The sequence below is a fragment of the Diadema antillarum genome, unplaced genomic scaffold, assembly GCF_040938485.1.
Source record: "Diadema antillarum isolate AM-2024a unplaced genomic scaffold, OU_Dant_1.0 seq00000889_RagTag, whole genome shotgun sequence".
NCBI lineage: Eukaryota > Metazoa > Echinodermata > Echinoidea > Diadematoida > Diadematidae > Diadema > Diadema antillarum.
In genome coordinates this window covers 1612839-1623648 of record NW_027271753.1, presented here as the reverse complement: position 1 = coordinate 1623648, position 10810 = coordinate 1612839, and positions in this window count along the sequence as shown.

The window sequence follows — 10810 nt, the reverse complement described above, 5'->3', positions numbered from 1 at the left end:
ATCTATCTTTATTACATAATATTCCATAGTGTATTTACGAATCTATGCTGTACGTAAGGATGATGTAATAATATTTGAAGAAGCCTGCTCGCCGGTACCGTGAATTAATGTAAAACAAGAACAATCAAGTAAACCATTTAGAAAGCATTTAGAAAGCACATACATGTATTAAAATTCCGTTCAACAGTCGTCACTGTAAAAATATCCACTACATTTCAAAGTACTTACCAAGAAGGACAGTAAAGTCGGTTGTATTCGTCTCATTAATGCAGTGAGCGGCAGTGAGAACTCAATTCTTTGCGATCAACGTACCACCGCATTTGAAAAGCTAAATAGGGAAGGAAAAATAGCACATTTTTAAGTGGTTTCAATCACACAACTGTAGTCTTGTCATGTTTCCTAAAATAAACCTCTCCCCTCTCTCACTTCCCTTGTTCTCCCCTCTCTCACTTCCCTTGTGTTCCTCATCCATTGTCTACTTTCTATGAATAAATGTAGGAGCTCTTATAAATCATCGTGTTTTCCAAACGTTTGGAGCAATCACATGATTTACTCGTGCATAATCTACAATACAAACTAAAGTACTACTAGTATTTCATACCATGTTCACGTTAACACATGCATGGACACTTTAGAGTAAAATCAAGCTTTCAAAACACAACCGATTTACGTTTAGACATAAGAAAAAAAAAGAATAGCTTGTATCCCTTGCATTTTTTTTTCATATTGAAATATCCTGACAATTTCTAGTAGCAGAGGGACATGTGTAGGCCTACGTCTGTAGCTGATAATCATCTATTTACCATTAACGTTGAACTTTCATCTAGGAAGACCTAAGGGACAAATGCAAATTGATGACACCACTGCCTCAGCTAGTCTTCATAATGTGGCTTTACCAATATCACTGTTTATCCAAAACATAAGAAACTTCTTTAACTTCTCAAGTCCAAATTCTATAACTACATAGGTCAACTTTTTTTTAACATTTCTAGCACTGTGCGGTTGTCTTCACGGCCGGCGCCACGTTCCACTTCAAGGCTTCATAGGCTGGCAAAATCGCCCTGGTACAACTTGCAATCGGCAGAAGCTTTATATACCACTTTCTATTTTTTTTTTCATAGTGCCACTTCGGGGTAAGAAACAAAAACAAAATAAAGAAACAAAAAAGGGGCGCCAAAATGGTTACACCCTATATGTATTCCTATGTATTGTGCCGGACCTGGTCTTATAGCAGGCCCTATACTGTTCATTGCAGTCCACCAGAACTCCTGAATAAGGGGCAGCGAGCGCAGCACTCTTAACACTCATCTAATTTTTCTTTTTTTCTCTCTCTATGAGTGTCATTGTCAACTGCTCTACTATGCTGTATATTAATTTGTGCTTTTCAGTGCTTCAATAATTATGTAAAATGGTATTTCCATTTCTGTTCAAATAATCTATTTTTGAAGCATTCTAAAGTCTTCTTTTGTAAACGTGAAGAAAACGACTCTTATCTATCGAGTCAAGTATTTTTGAATGGGACTATACTGCCTGTTCGCATTATCATGAAACCAAATGACATTCATAGAATCAATGGAAGAAACTGCAAGATGCATTACTCTTTACCCTTTTGTAAACCTCTGTGAGCCCTCCCCCCCCCCCCATTTCCGCTACTGTTTGTTGATAACTGAGATAAAACAGTAAAACGCGCTATACAAAACACATTACCTTTTCGCCGTTTCTGCCATTTACATTGCCGCCATCCAGGGATATTCACCGCTACCAGCAGCACGAGCAGTTGTCATCGCCTTCGTCTCCACAAAATTCGTACCAGCCTTCCCACACTGACTGTAATCTGTTCAATGAGGAAGATCGCTGGCCTAATAATCGCCTCATATATACGATTTTAACAACATTTATACCCCCCCCCCAAACAAACAAACAAACGACAAAATAAGGAAGAAATTTCTAACACATTCCTCCACATATCATGTACAAACTAACCAAGACAGTAATACTCGGAGCTGTGGAACTTTGCGTTTGTTTGGTGAGAATTGTTTTTTTCTTGTTTTTTTGTTTGTTTGTTTGTTGTTTTTTTTTGGGGGGGGGATGGGGTGGGGTGGGGGAGTTGGGGTGTGTGCGTGTGTGTATGTGGAGCTAGTGGGCCTGGGCTGGGGTAGTACTAGTATTCGTGACTGGCACACTGGGTCAAGAGCAAATATCATGGTCAACCCCCTCCCATGGCAGAACCATCGGAAAAACCTTGGCTGTTGTGTATTTTTTTCAATTCTATGTTTTATTTTTTCTTTGATAACATTCTGAAGAGCCGAAGGTGTACGAGAGGCGGTGTACTATAGTGCCCCGCCCCACTTGCCCTTCTTCCATGTCCCTGCTTCTAAATATATAGTGATAGAACTTGAACCATCACATAGCATGCTCACTGATTTCTGCATAGCAGAACGAGTACTCTATTTTTTTCGTTGTTTTTTTTTACGTTAGACATTTTAATAAAATATTTCGTAGAAAGTCAGGACAGTTCTAATCACAATAAACTAAAATCAACTTCCTGATGTCTTATCAAATTTAGACATAGAAAACGAAAGTTATGGGACTTTACGATTTTTTTACTCGAAATAGTCATCACCATGCATGTTGATATTGTTTACAACCCTTTATAGCAATAGGATTAGGTGATGGTTGTCATTTTTATTTTCTGGCAAACTGTTTTAAGCTACTGAAATCGTTGCGTCTGACGGGCTGACAGCAAATTTTTGTCCGACCAGTTGGTCTGACGAAACGCTTTATGAAATGCCCCACGCCCCTGGTCACCCATCGTCCTGCACTTGTGCCTTTCGGACTGAACAGCCTTATACAATAACTTTTAGTGGAAAAGATGTTATCATGCATCAATAAGGCATTGATGACATCTCCTATGATTCTGAAGTCTGAAAAATATCGTGAAACTTTGGAAAAAAAAACTTTAATATCATATTCCATGTTGATGATAATTGTACTATTCTGCTGGGTTTGACCCTATTTACTAAAGCATACTAGAAATTGGTTACAGTGGAAATTACTGCATGGGTAAACTTCTCTCAGAGAAAATGCTACGTTTCGATTTTGGTGCCACGCATCAAACTTGAAATGGATATAAGAGAATAAAATTCTGTAATTTGCTTCAATACCAAAAGGATTGTGCACATTCATAGTAACGGCATAAAAACTTAGAGATAATATTGATCTTACAGACCTCCGGTTCTTTCGTTGTCTTCCCTTTCTCTGTCGTATGCTTCATTCAAATATTTTTGTTGGCTGTATTTTGGAAGCATCCTGCAGTTATTATTATGCAATTCCACACTATGTCACGCTGACATAATAGATGTCGTCCAATAATTTGCATATGTGGTTGTTATTAGTATGATGTTTCATGAATATATTTGGAACATTAATTTCCATGACAAGAGGTACCTCAGTTTAGCCCGATTGCAATGAAAGCTCTAACGATCTGGTTGTTCGAAAGTACTCTATTATTAAAACGGAATTCCAGTACAGTTTAAAGTTAACCTGAAAAGAAAGAGTAAAACTTCGTAAGACTAACAGTGAAATTTTGATCAAAATGGGATGAAAACTTGGGAAGTCACGAAATTTTGATGCTTTTGTTAGCAACACAGTTCTGGAAAAATTGATATTTATATGTAAATAAGGAGCAAATAATGACTTCACCGCACAATTTGTTCCATTGATAGTGCATAGAAAAAACCACCCACACACACACACACAGATAAGAAAATATATATATTTTTGCTGTAACCATTTAAAAGATAATTATACTCCTTGCTGACTAATAACTTCAACATGATGATAAGTTAGATATATAAGAGATTATTATATTAGATATATATGAGACTGGGCTTTATTAGCATTTTACCACGAATAAAAGAAAGAAAAGTTGTGGGGCGGAGATATTATCACCTCACTTGTTTGCATATTCACAATGACTGCCTAAGAAGTGTTTGGTTATAGACTAGCAAAACTATACACAATAATTACTTCCTTAATTTCAATTAGATTTTGATGAAATTTACTGTTGAGCTTTTAAAATTATCCTCTTTTGTATCTGTTCAACTACAATTGATCCAGAATTCTCTAAATTCAGGCCCGTAACTGGGGGGGGGGGGGGGGGGGGGGGGGGGGTGTTCAGAAGGTAGAGCGGACCCCCTCCGGTTTGAGAGTATTTTAAGTCTGCTTGGTATTGCTCGGTGTGTGAACTATGTACCTCAAAGAGATAAGTGCTTCACGAGTATAAAAGGAAACCAAAACCTAAATATGAATGTTGATTGGGCAAAAGTAACAATATAGGTAAAATACATCAGTGAAAATGTTAGGAAAATCTGACAATCTGTTTGAAAGTTATGAATATTCGAAGTTTTGGCGCAGTCGCTGATAGGTAACGAAACACGTCCTAATGAAGAAAAATTCAGAAAACTTAGAAAACTTGGAAGGAAAATTCCACAAAGGTACATTTTATGAAATCCTTACTTTCTATCAACGTGTTACTGATATACATTGTTAGGAAGCGTTGTTACGGTAATATTGGTTATGTAATAAAGCAAAACATATCTATATTTTTTATATCTAACAAATTTATAACTTTGAATTAACTGTTTGATTTTACTCACCCTTTCATTGATACATGCTCGTCACATATTGGTGCTTTCACCCAATCTACATTATCCAGGGGGTTTTGTTTTCTTTAATCTTGTCAAAGAGGAAATCCACCCAGAAAATAAATAAACTTCAAAGGAAAAAGAAAAATATTCCCTACAGAACAATGCAAAATTGACAAAAATCCGATAAGAAACAAGGAAGATACACATGACATCTACGGCGCAGATCGGCTTTGTTAAGAATATAGATCGCGAGTCTACATGTCGAAATTCTAGACCTAAAAGTAGTAGACGCTCTCCATAGTCAAACGTTACAGTGTACGGTAAGTACAAACGACCCGCTGTAACGTTACTGGCTTAGGCCTACCTTTTTAGATAGATCTTACTGTCGTACTCGATGCTATAGAATAAAACTCTTTATTTTCTGTATACGCCTACTGAACTATTAATTAGTATCCTTTGACGAACTAGCTCTAAGTAGGCCTTCGCAAGTCAGAAATCACTGGTTTCCTCGCATTTTCTTTGGCAAGATATGCATTGCACACAGGCGCCGGTGTCACAGTCGATCCGTTCCGGGTTCCGGGGGAACCGATATACCGGCCGAATCCAGTCGATTAGTTCCGCGGAACGAATATACCGCACAATAGGCAGTACGCAGAAACGTTCCGCAACCGCCGATCCTATCCGGGTTGTGCGAGTAGGCCTCATTAAAAACAAAATAATATCTGTTTATTGTGAATGTCTATACCAAAGCTAAAAAATCTAAGCAAGCTATTTCTTCATTTTTTGAATGAAATTAAGGACAAACTTATTTTTACGTTCTGATAATTTTCCTTTAAATGAATTATCATATTATAGCCTCGTACAAGTGGCGCGAAGAAATGAATTACTGGAGGGTCTACAATGTATTAACTAAATAGCATGCACAAAACGTACTAGTCGATCATCTGGAGCCTTTGCACAGACAGTGTGGTGCGATTAGCCTTTATTTATAGACAAAACTTCAAAGAATAGCTCAACGAAAGAGCATGATAATACTATAGTTATAGGTCCTACATTTATAAGAGACTGCTTGAAGTGGGAAGGAAGAGAGAGGGAGGTTTTGCTGGTAGGGTACAGGGTGGATGAACTTTTTTTTTTCAGTGAGCTTTGTTATGTTAAGAAAACGATTGTTCAGCTGTACTTCAAAACAAAAAAGAATTTTGGTCTAATAGTCTGCAAACAAATTATTAATGTGTATGCAGGGGACTAAAATGGAGCTATGCATGTGGATTTCATTTCATTTATTTACTTTGTTCTCATTTTTCTTTCAACAAAACATAACACAAAGTAAATACAAAATGCAATCATAAGCAAATATACATTACAAAGTATGACATTCAATGGTAATTAACAAACTAATAAAGATATGCACACATACTGGAATTACAAAGCATATGCTTGCAGGGTAAAAATGAGAACTAAGATGACCACTAAAAAGCATTGCTTGTAGATTTTAGACCACTCTAAAATATCTTCAAAAATGCTTATTATAATTACAAGTACGTAATGCATAATGCAAAAAATAAGACAAAATGAAACAAACAACAGAGACACAACAACATGACATGACTAAACTGAGGGGAATATACGAATGAAAGGATTAGAGCAAAAACAAAATCAAATGAAGAAGGAGAGAAAGAGAGAGAGAGAGAGAGAGAGAATGCCTACACGCTGAACAGAATAAACGGAAGAGGAGATTTATTGATTGACTACTTAAATTGTCCACTCTGGAAATTCTTTATACATTGGATATCGCAACAAAATAAACATTCAATACATCACAGGTACACCACAATCAGACTTGTCATATAGTACAAAATGAAACCCACTCACATTAACATACAGTAACGTATGCACCATAATAGCATAATACATTAACCCGACATTTACAACTACATGTATACAAAAACTATTAATATACAGCTGTATATCACTTTATGATTATTCCACTCATAAATATATTTGATAATATCCTTTTATACATCATCATTATACACCAAACAATTATATCACCTTAATATCCCAATATATTTGTATAATTCACTCCAAAAAATTCCAATATATATATATATTATCATTACCATGGCAGCGCCTTATCAAAATAACACCAAATGTGTCTTACATGTACACCTGTAAATCATTACATATTCCAAATTTAAAATTACATAACTTAAATACTGTGGGAATAATTCACTCCACAAAATATTTAAAAAAAAAACAATTACCATGACAATACTTTCTCTATCAAACACACACGAGAAACATATATCCTACAAATCTACACCTCACTTTCATCATCACCAAATTTGAACTCAATTACTTCAACTTATAAAGATAATCACTCAATATCACCATATACGCCAGATTTCATCAGAATTAATTCAGAGCTGTAGAAAAGTTCGCGACGTAAACTTTGCGACGAACCGCCCGACCGACCACACGCAATTCCTATATACCTTCTTATACTCTTTGGATATGCGGGAGTATAATGATAATGATAATAATAATGATAATAATAATAATAGTAATAATAAATACACAAAAAACTAATCATAACACTTATCTAATAACTCTGGCATTATACGTGTGAATGGAATCCGGGACAAAAGCACTTTTAAAACGGGTACGCTTTGTGCGAGGAGGACAGAGTCCGATACCTGATCTGTTCAGGCAATAGTAACCGTACAGGCGGTGTGTTAAATCGGTCATTATCTTGTTTACTTTGACCATCATTCTTTCCACGTGTAGATCCTGTACCACTGCCAATTCCAACCCAATGATCTTTTGCCACTTTCTTGGTCTATCGATTCTGGCCTTGTCCTTTTGTGTAAGATTGCCATAAAAACAAATCAAGTTATACATGACAATAGATTGGATAAAGGAATTGTAGAAAAGAACCATCAGTGTTCTATCCAGCCTCAGTTTGCTCAATTATTGCCTGATGATTAAGGATGTATTTCGGACAGCAGGTGGTGACTGCATGCAGCTGTGGAAAAATTATGGAAATGAAATGCCTAATTGCATTACTTTATAATGTGATTTTTTTCATTGCGTTAGGGTGTTACTGATGATGAATCTTTATTTGCTGTAACCTATATAGGTAATGAAAAATAAATATCTCAGCCAGAATTTAACAACAAAAGAATAACAACGCTTGAAGAGTGTAATGATGGAGATTTTTTTTCCAGAACTTAAGGAATTTCAAAATTTAGAGCCGGTGTATATAAATGTATTCTGAGCTAAAGGTTCTCAAAAGGGGTAGATGAAACTCAGACCGCCTAGTAGGATGATCATGAAACCATTGATTTCGTGGAAGCATTGAATTAAAACTATATGGGGAGAACATTTGTGTTGTAGATGAGCATGAATTGATCTAGTTGAAAAAGAACAAAATCTTTAATTCTTTAAATCTTATATTTTTGATGAATAATGAATCTGAGTGGCGAAACCCCACAGATGATACGAAGTAGGGCCTACTTTTTTGCAATAACAATAATTTATCTAATAAAATTTGATGGGCGCTGCCCCATGCTAAAATTGTGAGATAAGGTAATATCAAAGAAAATACAATGTTAACAAAGAAGACGTTGGAATGTGATACCAATATTACGCGTAATCATTTTACTTATTTTGATATCATGAGACCTCCACGAAAGTTTTTCATCTACTGTGATACCAAGAAATTTTACATAGGATACACGATCTAATCGAGTATCATCAAAATAATACATGTATCTTTGCTTAACATTTAGGCCTATAAGGATTTACTAAAAAGTGTATACTTAATTTTCTGAAGGTTTTATGACGATCTTATCCACTGAGTTACTTTTTTTCAAATCAGAGTTGACGGTGTCTACGAGAGTAACTGGGTTTTGATGAGAAAAGAAAACATTTGAATCATCATCAAAATGCATAAATGAGAATATGTCAGATGATTTGCAGAAGTCATTGATATACACTATAAAAAGTAAAGGACCTAATTCATATTACCCTGAGTTACGCCACATTTAATAATTGAAACGTGAGTTATTCTCGTTCAGAGAATATTGTTTTTCGGTTCTCCTGAACCACTCCAAGGCCTTCTCCCGTATAGACTGATATGCCATAATGACACAATTTATGGATTAAAATTTCTTTATTTAAAGCTATTATAATTCGAGATAAATAACATTTTCCTTTGTTTACTTTTCTCCTTATTTTTCTCCTTCGTACTCTCAATCACTTCCTTATTTTTTATTTTTAATTCTATGGGTTTTTTCTCTGTCTCTATTAGCCTACCGCTTTTACCCCTTTTACTTTTTATTTATAAAGATTCCATTTTTGGGTACATTAAGCCATATTTCTGTCTGTTTCCTGTCAATTCATGTTACATGTTGTTTTACCTGTTTTCATTTTCTTATCTCTTTTAATTTCTGTCTATCCCATCGCCACTATTGGCTTCACACCTTTAATATGTGCATGTAATATGTATTTCCATTAAAAAAAAACCGGAATGTATGTACATGTATAAATGAAACTTAATGTTTACGAAGAGAAAATGCAACTTTTTTTGTGGAACACCAGATTTCGGACATAGGTGCACTGTTTGGATATTCAAATTAGGGTATCACTAGGAGTCAAAAAATTTACGTGAGTTTGTGATACCCCATATTTTGTATGCACTCTTATTTCTTTCAAGGGGAGGGTTAGTAACTGATCAATGGGAATCAGTGGGAATGCTCGGGGATGATTGTTCCAATTCTAGTGGGATTCATTGAAGAGTAACATTAATATATCTATTGTTGTATGCAAATTATTTGCTTCAGAACGGTCTCATATTCAAGTATGTGCTGTTTAATTCCCCGTTACTGTACAGGCATGCTAACCCGGAAACATTAAACTGCTCATTACTTGAATATGAGACCATTATGAAGCAAATAATTTTCACAGAACAAAAATGTACTCTTAAATGAATCCCCCAAAGATTGGAACAATCATCCCAAAGCATTCCCACTGATTCACAATGATCAGTTACTAGCCATCCCCTTTTAACAGAAGATCTTTTTGGGGGCCGCAGTCCCTATCATGAAAAGGGAAGGCATTCAAAATTAAACGGATGGTACAATTTTGACTATAAGATGGTGTTCAGAACAAACAAATAATGAGAAACCTGCAATACTAAAGAGCATTCAATTCTTTTAGGAATTCAGAGTTCATTTTACACAAATTAGCTTCAAATTGCTGAGATAATTATTATATGTAGCTACAGTGCGTATAAAAAAGCAATAAGATTTAATTTCGAATTTGTGAAGATGGTATTTACTTTACTCCAAAGTAAGTAGCAACATCATAAAGCCATATATCTCCTCTTTCCAATGACATCTTATTTATTCTTACACGGTCATGGATGGCTGAGTAATCATTCTTTTTGGACAATGGGTCAAATTGGACTTGGGACCAAGTTTCAGTTAGTGAGACCAGCATAAATCCTTTTCAATTCACCTTTTTTTTTTTGAATGTTCAGACTTGTGAGACATATCTAGGGCCCTTCTTCTTTGAAAACAACCGCAACGAAAACGGATGCTTACAAATTTTAAATGAACATGTGATTCCTAAATTAATGGAAAATTTTCCTGTGCAACAAAGGGGTGTGTTCAGACGCCTATGGTGGGCACAGGATGGCGCACCACATCGGCTAGTTGCAGTAAGAAACAGATTGGCTGAGGTATTTGGAAATCGGGTGATTGCCTTGTATCATGATGTGGATTGGCCACCAGAATCTCTGGATCTGACTTCTTGCGGGGTTTTTTTCGTTGGGGTTATCTCAAGAGCAAAGTGTTCATTACCCCTCAACCTGACATTGCAACTCTGAGACAAAGAATCACTGATGAATTTGAAGCTCTACGCCATCAAACCACAATGATTCGTAGGGCTGTGCGCGAGATGGAGAAAAGAGCTAATCTCTGTGTGGGAAGGAATGGTGGCCATGTTGAGGGGCATGGAATGTAATTTTAAAAAGAGTTATCCGAAAAAAAAAACAATAGTAAGTTGTGATTATTAATTTCATTATTCCATTTGTTAAGTTAATTTCTGAAAAGGTGCATTGATTCTTGCAGTGTCTAAACTTGGTCCCCAGTCCAATT